We start from the raw sequence: 15,273 nt of genomic DNA, 5'->3' as shown, positions 1-15,273 counted from the left end.
GCCTCCCTTTACATGCCAGCTCTCTTTCCCCTTGTGTCTGCTCTTCTGGTTGGTTTCCGCTGACTTCTGGAAACTTACTGTGGCTTCCTCAGACTGCAACCAAATGTCCTCTGTTGTTAGGGCTTCCTGTCACTGAATTAGGGCCCACCTTGATTCAGTTTGACCACACCTTTAGGACATCTTCAAAAGGTCCTATTGAGAAATGGGTTCAAGCCACAGGAATGCAGGTTAAGATCTGAGCATGTCTTTTGTGGAGAAGATGATCTAATCCCCAGCATACACCAAGGCCATCTCAGCGTGTCTTTTCCGGTTTTCTGGCTTACTGAGTAGAAGTCACCTCACCCTTCCCAAATGACATGCATGAATGCCGTGCTTCTTGCCCATCCTTCTGCTTTCTGGAGGAAGTGACCAGCAGCTTCCCATGGACCTTTTGGAATGGGAAAGGAAATCCTCCACCCTTTACTGCTCTGCTGGCCGTGAAGACGTTGGTGAAGCCCCACGTATTGGATCTGCAGACGCTCCATCCACTGCGGTTTCAAGACATTGGATTCTGCTGGACTCGGAGTAATTTTCTATTGGAAAGCTGGCCACATTTTCACCCCTTACTTCACAGATTGTGTGGTTAGGAGGAAAAAAGCTTTCAGCCTTAATTGCAAATGATTTAAACGGTTGGCAGTGAACTACAGTCCCTTCTGAGGGGGTGATGTGGAGTGGGGTCAAGGACATTGGACCTCCGGGCAGGACCGTGGGGTGTTATCACTTCATCCCAATGCAGCTGTGCTTTCTTTGTGTTATTTCCAGCATCCGGGGAGGAGCTGGTTTTCCTGGGGAGTAGCAGGGGAAGCAGCCAGCTCAGCACTGAGAGTGCTGCCGGAGACAAAAATCCTCTCCTCCTCTTCACCAGACACCTTCCCAGCCACAGGCGGCATTCTTGAGGCTCTCTCTCCGGAGCTAGACCCACTAAGTGGCCAAGCAACACTGAAGAAATGCTATCATCTTTCAGGTCTAGGTGCCTGCCCTTGTTTTCATAATCACTGCCCCAACAACGACTTGGAACATGGGCTGAATAACACGATATACATGTACTTGCATCATTGACTCTATTTCTCATTATAATTCTATGATGTGTGTGCCGTGATGATCCCCATTTTTCACAGGAGGAAACCCAGATTGAGAGATGTTAAGTAACTCGCCTCATGAAGAGCACACAAGCTAGCAGGGAGCAGAGGCTGGCAGTTAAAGCCAAGCAGAGGGAGGGAATTCCAAAACGTTATCCTATCCTGCCTCTGAGGCCTTGTTTCTCTCCTTGCTCCTTAGCCCTTTTCTTGTTTCTGGCACTTACATGCCCGCCTTTCTCTAGCCTGGTGTTGAGGCTAACTCAGCCTCTTGCCCACATGCTTCAGGGTCAAAAACCCTGCCAAAAATCGGCTCCCAATGCCCCCCCGGAAGCCTCTGCCATCTCCTTCTCTGCAACCACATCCCCACCAAGAACAGAACGGCCTTGCTTTGGAGTAATCCTTCTTCTCCTCACCTCCACCCTCACCCACTTCCCCTAAGTATTCATGCCTGAGTTGGGAGAAGACCCTGAACACAGCTGACTTCAGGAGGAGCCTACTGACAACAGACATCCTTACTTTGCAACACTTCACCAACCTCAGAAAATGCAAAACTCGGCTGAGCTTCCTGGGAAAGGGAGACAACAGAAAAAGATGAGTTATCTGCGAAGAACATGCACCATTAAAACCAGGCTACTTACCTCATAAGCAGTAAATGTTGTAACCATTAATAAAAAGGCTGCTTTTAATTTTTAAAAAATACAAAGTGCTTCATTCATCGGGGATCACCCAGCAGGCTCACCTATCATCAAAAAAGAGGTGAGGCCATTTGGCATGGTCTGGATGCCATCTTTTCTAGGGGTTGGGGCGTGAGCTTAAAAAGTCTGAGTAATTTCATTATCTGCTTAAACTGCAAAATGGTATGTGCATTCCTGGGTCTGGAGCCCTAGGAGGTCTTGTAGCATGAGGGATCCTGGAGCTCCAAGGAGCCCACTGGTCAATGTCTAGTCCCAAAGCCCGATTTCAGGGGGAGCAAGGACAGAAAAATTAACTGAGGACAGAGGAGGTACTATGTCAAGTGCTTTGCAGGTGCTGTCCCTTTTGACTTTTATAACCCTGTGAAACTTATCTCATCACCTCCATTTCAAGGATAGTAAGACTGAGGCATAAAACAGGTTAAATTTCTCAAGATCACGGTGAGAGGTTTCTGAGCTTCACTTGGCTTCTGGGTGTCACTCAGGACTCACTTAAATTGTTCCCTCCTTAGAGGACCCTCTCTGACTAGCTAAAAGACCCCCATCTGCCTCTTTACCTTCCAGGTCATTGTCCAGAATATTTCTCAGTTCTGGTGTCTTCAGAGGACTCACCATTACTTAATTGTTTTTTGTTTATTTATTCATTTTCCTGATTATTTTCTGTCTTCCCACAATAAAATAGAAGCTCATAAACACCCCCACCCCACTCTCCAGCCCGCAAAAAGGACCTTGACTTCCAGATTCACTGCTGTGTCCCTTACACCTTGGCACACGCTGGTCGGTACACAGTACTATACCCATGTTTGTTGAATGACTCAGTGATTGAGTCCTGAAACAGGAGCTGAAAATCACATCTGCGACTCCAAAGACCATGTTCCTTCTCACCAGAAGCCCAGAGCCGTTCCCAAGTTCATGCTGAAGGGCAGTGGTAGAGGAGAACTTCACATCTCCTGAAACAGCGCCCTTCAGCTGGAAAGCCTACTGCCATCCCAGAAAAGAGCAGTGCATCCTGGCTGAATAAGCTCTGATTAAGTACAAGGAACCAGGCACATTGCTTTCATTTCTTTGCAAGGGATCAGCGGAAGGAGTCCCATTACATTTAGCTGGAGGGGGGTTGAAATTAGATTCCTTCTAGGCTTGATGGAAACGGCCCCCAAGTACCTCCAAGTGGCTCCTCCTGTTGATCTTATTCAGGAAACTTAGTTTCCTATTTCCACTGGCTGATTCAGAGAAAAGGGGTGAGAATGCTGTTCTCCCTGCCAGGTTTCATCCCAGACTCTTCCCCTACCAACTGGTGAAACACACAGCTGTTAGTAATCTCTCCCGCCTGGGGTGTCCCCTGATATTTTATCTGTGAGGTTCCTAAACCCCTCGTTTCCTAGGTTGCATTATAATTATTCAGCTAATTATTCTCCCTTGTCTCCCCTGCAGTCCTGAGACCTCCCGGACAATGATAGGGCCTTCGTCACCTGTGCCTGCGACATAAACTTAAAGCAGAGCTTCCAGGTGCTGAATGAATGAATGAATGAATGATTGCAAATGGGAAGCGGGGCAAAGATGAACCTGTAAAGGGAATTGAGGAGAGATGGAGATGGGGGTTTACTCTTTCTCAGGAAGTTATTTCAAGACTACTTCCTGATGAAGCATTCAAAACACATGCCTGGGCATATGGAGAGTGTTCAAAATTTTCAAAAGAAAGGATAGAATTGACCTAGTGTTCCACATCTCTAGTTGACACGAGTCTCGTCTTCAAAAAAAGCCGTTAGGAAAATCTGTTTTCTAAGCAACTTTTCCTATGGGGGTGGGGGCTTTACTTAGAACTCTAGATTCACTTATACTATGTGGATCTTCGGGATTTTAGCCCTTGGAACTAAATGAGATTTAACGGGGATTCTAAAGGATGAAGCCCTCATTAAAACAATGCCTCTTCCTCTACACTCCTCATGTGTTCCGGTTTGCTAATGCTGCCTTTTCGCAAAACACCAGAGATGGATTGGCTTTTATAAAGGGGGTTTATTTGGTTACACGGTTACAGTCTTAAAGCCATAATGTGTCCATGGTAATGCATCAACAATCAGGTACCTTCTTCACTGGAGGATGGCCAATGGTGTCCGGAAAACCTCTGTTAGCTGGGAAGGCACGTGGATGGCGTCTGCTCCAGAGTTCTGGTTTCAAAATGGCTTTCTCCCAGGATGTTCCTCTCTAGGCTGCAGTTCCTCAAAAATGTCACTCTCAGTTGCTCTTGGGGTGTTTGTCCTCTCTTACCTTCTCAGGAGCAAAAGTCTGCTTTCAACGGCCATCTCCAGAATGTCTCTGAAAGCCGCAGCCCCTCTCTCAGCTCCTGTGCATTCTTCACTGTCCCCCTTGGCTGTAGCAAGCCCGCTCCTTCTGTCTGAGCTTACATAGTGCTCTGGTAAGCTAACCAAGGCCCTTGCTGAATGGGCAGGGCCACATCTCCGTGGAAATTATCTAATCAGAGTTATCACCTACAGTTGATTGGTTGCATCTCCATAGAAACACTCAAAGAATTACAATCTAATCAACACTAATACATCTGCCCACACAAGATTGCATTAAAGATAATGGCGATTTGGGGGATGTATTACATTCAAACTGGGACACCATGCAATTTCCTTGCTCTAAGAAGTCAGACAATTGCCTTGGAGGCTGACAGAGGTCACCTTCCATGGCCTTGGTCTTGGAGTGAGGAACTTCCAGAAGGAACATTTTCAATGGCAGAATGGAAAACCAGGTTGTCACTGTCACTGAGTCTGAACAATTTTTTTTAAATCTTATGCATCTTAGAGCAGTGGTTCTCCAACATGGTCTTCCCACCAGCAACATCTCCATCACCTTGGAACTTGTTAGAAATGCAAATCTTGGGACCTACCCCAGACTTTCTGAATCAGAAACTCTGGAGATAGGCTCAGGTTTCAGATTCATGGGAAAGTTCAAGAACCACCATCCTAGAAGATGGACAATATCCAAATTCAGAAACTTCCAGTATAGCTCTTGTAAACTGCTCTGCCATTAATTTCGTCCTTTAGCCTAGTTTCTTAATGAAGACAAATTTATAAGCATTTTGTCATTTATCATTTCTTTTCACATACATTGATGGTTCGTATTTACAAGCACACTGTGAAGTCTGGAGGGTATTGGGATGCCCATTTCATTGATGAAAACCTGAGATTCAGGGGTGCTAAATGTCATGTCCAATGTCAACATGTTTAAGAAATGATAGAACTACAAATTGGATTTGAAGCTTTCCCTCCACTTTACTTTACAGTCCCACTCACTCTCTGTAGATTATTTTTTCCCAATCTCTTCTCTACTTACTTGGTTTCCATTGAGCTTTTCTGCTTTTGTCAAAGCTGGATGTTTGTTTCCCTACAGGCTGCTTTGGGTTCCCTTATTCCAGAACTCTTATTTCTAGCCTGTATGCTTTTCAGAACATATCCTGCTGCTTTGAAGGCACAGAGCAATGCTTCTAGAACTTTAGTGTCCATACCAGTCATCTGAAGAGCTGGTTAGAATGCAGGTTCTGGTTCAGAAGTCGGGGTGGGGCTGAGATTTAGCATTTCTAATAGCAGACAGGTCTGCACACTGAGTCCCAGGGAACTAGGACACTTGGCTGCTTTTGTTTGCACTGTCTTTCTCCCTGAAGACTGCAAGCTCCTCTAGGGCAGGACCATGTGTCACTCATCTTCATCTTCCCAATTATAGTGTTAAGCTCATGGAAGGGAAGCAAAGAAGGAAGGGAGGAGGAGAGAAGGAAAGCATCTTTCCCACTGACATCCCTCTCTTTGAGTAGAGAATTGAGAAGATAAGCTGTTCACTTCCACCTTCTTCTACATCATGAGCCCAAAACTCAACCCCGAAGCCCGTTTTTAACTTTGCTAAGTCCAGGCGGGGACATTGCGGTTGCTGAAGCTGTAGCTTCTACATGAAACCTCCTTGTCAATGTACAATGAAATGCTTGTGGAACATCCTTTAATATGGAGAAAATGTGAGGTTTGGGGCCTTTCCACCTTGCCAGAGTCCCTTTAAGGAGCCTAACAAAGGCCAAGGGATTTGGGTAGGTCTGGTATCTGCCTCACATGAGCAGGTAGGAGTTAATCTTCTTACAGCCATAAATACTAAATCCAAGTGCTCTGGCAGGCAACACTGCCTATCATCTTGCAAAAAATATAACGGCCATCTGGCAGAAACCATTGACGTTGTCAGACGGAAAGTGGAGATGGACAGTTACGTCAAAGTCGGTTGTACGATTTTCCCCACGCAGAGCAAAGGGTGTTGCTTGACAGCCTGAAAACTGAGCCAAAACCCCATCACTGTTTGGAAATCTTTAAAGATGGGTGGGGAGGGTTCCCTTTTCTGTTCAGGAGACAAATAGAGCCCTAGTTATTTGCATGTCACCCGTAGAAAGATGGAACACATAGGTTGGGGATTGAACGTCCCCCCAAAAGATGTGTTCAAGTCCTAAATCCTGGTCCCGTGGGCGTGAACCCATTTATAAATGGGAACTTTGAAGATCCCATAAAGATGAGGACAAACTGCATCAGGGCCTTAATCCATATGGTCGGAGGCCTTCTAAGGAGTGGAAGCAGGAGCAGGAGGACTGAGGAGGAGACAGGAGACGGCCACGTGCTGGAGGTGGAGACTGAGTTATGGGTCTCTGGAAGCCACCAGCAGAACCCACAGACTCCAGAGAAAGCAAAGCCCTGCAGACAGCTTGGTTTTGGACCTCCAGCCTCCCAAACTGAGACGCTAAATTCCTGCGGTTTAAGCCTACTGGGGTGTGGTATTTGTTACAGCAGCCCTGGCAAACTGAGACGAGGAGAGATTGAGAAAAAATGGGTGGCAGCAGGGAAGTGTGTGTTTCTAAACTTCTTCATTCCAAGGACATCATTCCCCTCAGTCCTACACAGCTGGTGGCTGCTAGGATATGACTACGCACCTTCACCCAACGTCAGATGGGCGGGAGGGTTGAGCTAACTCCCCAGAATTGGGAAATCCTTGTTTTTATGGTCTCTTGAGTGCCCCAGACATTTCACTCATCTTTGCTGAGTTGTCTTTAAAGCAAAGGGTGAGTGAGGGTGTAGGGCCCCACCTGCACCTCCAATCTCCCCTCTTGTTTGCTGGTCAGTATCTGCAGGGCTGAATGTACCACTCACCCTCTTGGTCACTCTGTGCCTTCGTACACATTATTCCTTCAGCCTGGAATGCCCTTATATCCCCTCCTCTAAGCTCCTACTCACCCTTCAAAACTCAGCCTGGGCATCGCCTAAGAATCCCCTCCCACCCCAACACCCCTTTCCCACTTAGATCAGTACCCTCTGCTGAGCTCACTACATGCTACTATCGTTTTTATCATGTGTTGGTACCATATATATATATCATAAAATTTGCCTTTTTAAACATTATTTAAGGGAATCATTCCATGGTGTTACTTACATTCACAATGTTGTGTTACCATCACCAAAACTTTTTTAGCACCCCAGAGATTCTGTATCCATTAACTATGTGCTGCGTATTTTGATTTTGTTTACACACCTCCCCTACTAGGTTTATCTCCTCCACCTCCTCATCACCTCCTCTTTTATTTCTTGGTCTCAGTGCCTAGTAGAGGGCCAAACACATAGTTGGTATTTGAAAAGTTTTAAATAATTCAATATGCCATAATGGATATCCGTCTATAACTCTACGCAGTGAAAGCCAAGGCCATTCTTCTCAAGGGGAGACTGAAGAACGTGTACGGCCTGATTCCCACTTTCAGCTTCAACGTGTCTAAAGTCACATGCACAGGGGTGAAAGGGAAGGGTTCCAGAGTCCCAGCTACAGCGGCAGATTTCCCTCTAGAGCAGAGCCTGGGAACTACTGCTCCCACATGTCACCTTGGCCAAAGTCATGGTCATTGGAAAAGCCACTGAGGAATCCTAATCCCAGATTTCCCTTAGGGGTCATTGTAGGGTGAAAAATGCTTGAAACCAAAGCTCCCAACCATGCAGAACTGTCTCAGACTGAATTCCTGCAGATCCTGAGACAGGCATCTAAGGGCAAATGGTTCATTTGGGACTGATCCAGGAAGTGCTGGCAGGGAGTGAGGAAGTAAGACGGGAAAGGAAAGGAAGGTAGCAACGTTGTCTTGAAGAGTAGGCCACAACTGCAGGCATCTGGGATTTAATCCCACTGGGACCTCCAGGGGACTGTGTGGCATGCCCCCAGGCTTGTCTTACACTAAGTGCAGGGAAGCTGGTATATTATGCTCACAGCTTTTTTTTCCATCTGCCAGTTGATGGACATGTTTCCAGTTCTGGGCTATTATTTTAAAGATGGCTATGAATGTTCACGTGTTTGTGTGCCCATGTGTTTTCATTTTTCTTGGGTAGACACCCTGGAGTGGAGTGGCTGGTGAAATGGTAAGTGTGTATTTAACTTTATGAACTATTTTCTAAAGTGGCTGTACTGTTTTACATTCCCACCAGCAATGTTTGAGCGTTCAAATGTTACTAAAATAAGACAGACTGTGTGTAGGGGATTGACGCTCAGGCCCCAACCCCTGGACCTGTAGGTGTGAGAGCCCATTTGTAAATAGGGTTAAGGTGTGCCCAAACCAAATGAGGGAGGGCCTTAATCCAACATTGCTGAAGTCCTTACAAGCAAGGGAAATTGGAGCTGGAGGAGACGCCACTGGTTGCAGCCAGGAGCTGGAAATCAACGAAACCAGGAAGAGAAACGAGAAGATGCTGACATGAGCACTGCCACGTGACAGAAAAGCCAAGGAACCCCAAGGATTGCCGGCCAGCCAGGAGACACCAACCCCAGGAGAAAGCTAACCTGCTAGCCTCTGAAATCGTGAGCCAACAAATTCCTGTTGTCAAGCCAATCCGTTGTGTGATATTTGTCCTAGCAGCTGGGAAACTAAAGCACCTCATCTCACTTTTATATTTTAACAGTGCCTTTTGAAGAGCGAACGTTTTTTTAACTGTGACAAAGTCCAACTTATCAATTCATTACCTCATATGATTTGTGCCTTTTGTGATCCAAGAAGGCTTTCTCTAAGCCAGGGTCACATACATTTTTTTCTATGTTTTGTTTCTAGAAACTCTAGTTTTACCTCTTTCATTTATTTCTAGGATCCATCGTGATTTACTTTTTTAGTACAGTGGGAGGTAAAGGTTTGTTTCTTTCTTTGTTTGCATATGGATGGCCAATTGTCCCAGCATCATTTGAATTACCCCCCTCAAACTACCTTGGCAATTTTCTTTAAAATTTTATTTATTTAATTTAATTTAAAATTTTAAAATTTTATTTAAAATCTGTCCGGCGCCCTCTCGCTCGGTCCCACGCGTCCTGTCCTCGGCCGGCAAGGAGAACAGAGGGAAAGAGGGAGAGACACAGACAAACTGACACTTGAGGCACACAGTGGCAGTGAATGCAAGCCTTTTACTGGAGCCAGGAAGAAAACTTTCTCTGTTACATATTCCACACGAGGCTTTACACCCCGTGGGAGAATAACCTCTATGCGGCCGTCAGGCACGGCTCCCTGTGGGCTGTCTCTCCGAGGCTAGCGCGGGCAATTTCTTATATACGATAGTTACAACCAATATGCTAGCACTACGTAAGCGTGTACAATAGGCTAGCAGCAACCGCCGCCCCAAGCGTCATATGCGGAAACGGGATGCAGGCGCCATCTTGGCTCACTCGATGGGCGGGGGTAACTCGAGAGCAGGTCGCGGCATGTCCACTAGGCCCTAACTCTAGAGCAGGTCGCGGCATGCCCACTAGGCCCTAACCCGGAAAGCGGCTCCCCACAAAAATCAATTACTTATGTTTGGATCTATTTCTGGACTCTATTCATTTCAACTGATCTTTCACCCACACTGCATTGATTACACTAGCTTTTAGAGTAGATATTAAAATCAAATAGTATAAGTCCTTCAGTTTTGTCACTTTTCTGAATTCTTTTGGCTAGTCTACATCCTTTGCATTTTAATATAAAATTCAGAATCAGCATGCCAATTTCTGGAAAGAAAACCCAATCTGAAGTAATTTTAATTGGGATTGTGTGGAATATTTATTCCATTTTGGGTTAATTGCTATTTTATTTTATTATTATATTGATTCTTCTAATCCATATCTTCTTTGGTTCCTCTCAGCAATACTTTTCAGTTTTAGTGTATAGGTCTTGAACATATTTTATTAGATTTACCTTTAAATGTTTTACATTTTATTCTGTTTTAAATAGTATTGCTTTTCATTTCAATCTCAAATTTGACATATATTTGTAAAATGTATTCTTCTTAGAGTACCTGTATTTTATTTAGGTACTTGCATGTATAAAGCTAACTTACTTATTAATTGTCTTATTTCAGAAAGGTTTTAAGAAAGCTTACAAGAACATACAAAATAAAAACTTAGAGGAAGGAGAGAGTGGAAAGCAGAATACTGTAGAGCTGGACATGAAGCTAATACACATATATATTATACAATCCTTGTACATTTGCTTTCTATATACCAGTGTGAAAACTGAAATCTTATCATTACACAATTTAGAGTTTCCTCACATGACAAATAAACCAGTCACTCCAGAAAAGCACCCACTTGTTTCTTATACATTTCTCCAGAAAGTCCTCAAAAACAGGATATAACGTGTTGCATAAAATAAGGCAATATAGCAAATAAGGTCCTCAACAATGTCTCTGTAGAAGACATTGCTGAGTTTTGGTGTGATATTTGTTATGGCACCTAAAATATAGAAGAGCAGTGCTAAAAAATAAAAAGTAAACAGCTGTCCCAGAGACACTTACAGATGCCCACAAGTTTTTGTAATTGACTTTGAAATCATTTAAATGAGCCACAGATACCATCACTTACCCCTGGGTGCCTCATCTGGCTTTCATAGACATGCTTCAGACATTTGCATCACTTGTCAGCCTTCTGGAAACCTCTGAATTTTAGACTTTTGATGGAGACACATATTGTGGATGGTAAGAATTGTCTCCCCTAGAGTTACGTCATGCGCCATCTGCACAGTCCTGAATCTTAGGGTCTGCCTGGTATGTACATCCTTTACACCCTTGTCCATAAATACTAGTTCTTAGTTGAATTTTTGAAATAGATCTGGGGCAATGAGTTCAAGATATTGCTCTCTGGCAAATGCCTGGAGCACAACTGTGCCAGTTTGAATGTATTTTGTCCCCCAAACGCCATTATCTTTGATGTAGTCTTGTGGAGCAGACGTTTTGGTGCTGATTAGATTTGCTTGTAATGTGCCCCACCCAGTTGTGGGTGATGACTCTGATGAGATGTTCCCATGGAGGCATGGCCCCACCCATTCAGGGTGGGCCTTGATCAGTGGAACCATATAAATGAGCTGATGGGCAGAGGGAACTCAGTGCAGCTGTGAGTGATGTTTTGAAGAAGAGCAAACTTGCTAGAGAGGAATGTCCTGGGAGAAAGCCATTCTGAAACCAGAACTTTGGAGCAGACGCCAGCCACGTGCCTTTCCAGCTAACAGAGGTTTTCCAGATGCCATTGGCCATCCTCCAGTGAAGGTACCCAATTACTGATATGTTATCTTGGACACTTTATGGCCTTAAGACTGTAACTGTATAGCCAAATAAACCCCCTTTTTATAAAAGCCAATCCATCTTTGGTGTTTTGCATTCCACAGCATTAGCAAACTAGAACAACAACTTATTACATGTCATTAATTTACGTAAGAACTTCAAATCTTTATGTTTCTCTGCTTTTTTATATTTTAAAAACCCTTTATTTATCCCTGGGGGTGAGTGAGGTGGGAAGGATGAAAGGGTGAAGACAGACAAAATATTATCAATCCAGTAGGCATATATCAAATGAAGATTGGAAAAAATACATCAGAGAACACCGAGGGTGGCCCTGCCCTGTGTCTTCAGGAAAATGGGGGATTAAATATCACTGTCCTAGAATTCTTTTTCATTACCAGGGTATCTTAAGCCAGCAGATATGGGAGGAGTGGGGGTAGAGGGAAGCACCTGAAAAACAGCTTAGAGAAGGGGCACAGAGAATGAGGAATCAGGAGCGACCTTGCCAAGGACACAGATGTGGGAAACCAAAAGGTAGTAGAGGATGGAGAGAAGGGATTGAGCCACAGAGCTTGGTCTGTCCTTTCTACAGAGGGTTGGAAAGCAGTCATAACTTACCAGTCATAACTTACCAACTCTGGCAATTAATACCTAACCAGGTAGCCTACATTTAAGAAGTTCAACGTTGTGCTTGGCTGGTTGGCAAAGCCTTTCTTTCAACTGTTGGACCACTCGCTTGCCATGTCGTGAGCAGCCTTTGGAGAGGACCACCCGGTGATAAGTCAAGGCCTCCTACCCTCAGCTGTTTGCGGGGGCCACGGTGGAAGCAGATCATCCGGCCCCAGTCAAGCCTTCAGATGTTGCAGCCCCAGCTGACCCTTCACTACAACCTCATGAGAGACCCTGAGCCAGAAGCACTCAACTAAGCCGGTTCTGGATTCCCAGTCCTCAGAAATTCTGTGAGATAATAAATATTTGTTCTTTTAAATTGCTAATTTTGAGCTAATTTGTTACATAGCAATATATAATTAATATAGATTTTGGTCCCAAGCTACTGTTTATTTGGTGCTTACTACATACCTGGCATTTTACTCAGTACAATGTGAATATTATTTTATTTAATCCTCATATGCCACCATGAGGAAGGAACCATTGTTGGACTATCTAACAAATGAAGAAACTGAGGATTAGAAGCAACTTATGCCAAGTCAAGCCCAGGGAATCTCACTTCAAACTTCAGGCTTTCATCATTTTGCTACTCTGCCTCCTCACGTAGTATGTCATAGTGTTCTCTCTCCCCACTGGATCAAGGCAACAATTGCTTTGTGCTTCCTCAGCAGGAGTGATGTTGCCTCCAAGGAGGTAAAAATTGGTTCTTGTCAGCAGGGGGCGGGGAGAGGCATGAAAAAATCTTAGATAGTACAATGTTTTGTGGTTCTTCAAAGCTTAACTTGACCCAACAGAATCATATTCTTCATTAATTAATTTCTTTTGTTAGGGAGCATTTAAATTAAATTAAATTTCTCTCCTTAAGGGGGCAATAATGAAAAAAAGGTGGAGAAACCCTGCTGTATGACAAAAACCATTTCAGACGTCTTCTCTATGGTCTATAATCTTGAGAAAAAAAAATGTTCCTAATACATAGTAGGTGCTCAGTTAACACTGATTAATGAATTCTGATCTGTGAGGTCCAAATCTGTACTATGAGAGCACAGCTACAGAAATTAATAAATGAGAAAAGCCTGAGAGAGTTTCTGGGCTCTGGAAAGCTACAACAAACCGATTCCTCTGCAGAGACCGAAGGCAGGTCACTCCCTGTGAGAAACAAGCTATGAATGAAGGGTCGGAGCTGGCAGATGTGACTAACACCTGCCAGTAACCAGGATGGACAATATTCGTTTACATTCTTCCACTCCCTGATGACTGGCCTTACTATGCTCGAGCAACATGCTTTGCCACACTTGCTGATCTGTGGATTTCTAAAAGTAAGGTAATTAGTCCAGACAGCCAGAGCTTGAGGTGAAATGAGCTTAAGGTTTCCAGGACTTACAGCAGGTGTTGAGGGGCTTACAGCCCAGATCTGACCGTCACCTGCTTGTGCCTGGATGGCCTGTTGGCACATGAACCCATCGATACCCAAACTGAGGGCTGTTACCCTGGTAACACTCCAGTATGATGTCAGCAGGAAAGTGGTGGCTGATGCTCGAGTGCCCCTTCTCCCCGCTCTCTCCGAAGCATATGGATAAGTTCAGGGTTATAGAAGTTTTGTCAGGATGCTGGCAGAGGTTTGGGGTCGCTGGGAGAGATGCTCAGGTCTACCAGCTGGCTGGAAGCACTGGACCTTCCCGGGAGCCCCCTGTGTCTCCACAGGGACGTTTGCTCCTTGCAGCTCATCTCTCCTAGGCAGTGAGCAAGAAGGAGCCTAGTTGTTTCCCTGCCATAGGGTCCGGGGCTTCTCCCTCCCCTCCCTACCCTCCTTCTGTCTGGATTGAGTTTACTGTCAAAACACACCCAGCCAAATTACTTGTCGGCAGACAGTTTTGCTGGCTCCCTGGGTCCACAAGAAAGCTGCTAATGATTACCCTTCCTGCCGGTGCTTAGCTCATCCTCAGAAGGGAACCCCTCATTATCATTCTCTGAACGCAGCCGGGACTGTCTGGAAACAGGATTCCAGTGGAGCTGGAGTCCGGAATCTTCCGTCAGGTCAAGTCTCCCTCCGGAGCAGCAAACAGCAACCAGGCCGTGGGCCCTTGGGACCAGGCTCCTGAGAGCTTGTGGGAGGTGAGGAGGGGGGGACACGTTCGTTAGTAGATGACTTCCTACAGCTATGTAATGTTGGAGAACCCTTGTTTACAAAGCAGAAAAATACTGCTCTCCCTTGCAGTCTCTCTCACTCAACTTGTCATGGTGGCTATATTTTTAATTTGCTATTTAGTGTCATTCTATGTCCAGGAGAGTTAAGAATTTAAATTATAAGCATAAAATTTACCATTTACCTTTATGTTGTGAAATGCCAGTTTTAAATGCAAATATAAGGGCACTTAACACATATGCAGAATTACCAAAATTATACACATTGTATTTCGTAGCTCGGACATGTGTACGTATTTTGTTCTTTCCGGAATAGTGGAAATGCTGTGCAAACTAAACTCAGCTGTTTCTATTCCACTTCTTGATACCTGCACATTTTGCCGACACTCTCTACCTTCAGCTTAGAAGGATTGAAAAGAAAAGGACGTGTGGGCTCATCTATCTGTCTCTTTCGTTCTATGTCATCATTTTCCGCATAAGTGGTGGCTAATAAAATAGGAAGAACACAGGTAAGAAAGAATAAGATAGGCTTCCTCGGCCAAACATGTTTCTTGGAAAAACACTGCCTTTTCTCTGCTCCTGAAGCACATTGCGGTTTGAATGGAAAGCATCACCTCTTGAGGTGTCTGTGCCCGATGACTCTGCTGCAGATGTAACGCACTCACCTTGTGCGTCTTTGAGACCCACTGAGTTCCCATGTCTCAAGGGTCCACCAGAACTCTGGGCTCAGGGACATCATGAACACCAGAGGGGAAGGGTTGCCAAGAAACAACGGCCAAGCCTACTGTGTATATATCCTCTGCTCACATGCACGTGCCCTGGTCCCAGCAGATTTCACCTACAAAGCACAAGGTCAATGATAAAGTTATTAAGGATTTCAAGACAATGGCAGCAGAGAACTAAACCAGAGCTCTCCTGGAGCATGGCGCTGTGTGACCACACAGCTCGCACACCCACGAAGCTGTCCGGGCCCCCACGCTGGCCCAGGCCTTGCTTTGCTAACCAGGAGACTGAGGAGGAGCTGCAGAAATGGCTAGAGTCAGAATGCAAAATGTGGAAGGGGAGGGGAAAGTGCATTTAGCT

Source organism: Choloepus didactylus, chromosome 18, assembly GCF_015220235.1.
Source record: "Choloepus didactylus isolate mChoDid1 chromosome 18, mChoDid1.pri, whole genome shotgun sequence".
In the NCBI taxonomy this organism is placed as follows: domain Eukaryota; kingdom Metazoa; phylum Chordata; class Mammalia; order Pilosa; family Megalonychidae; genus Choloepus; species Choloepus didactylus.
The sequence above is the reverse complement of the archived record's forward strand: the minus strand, read 5'-3'. Positions refer to the sequence as shown.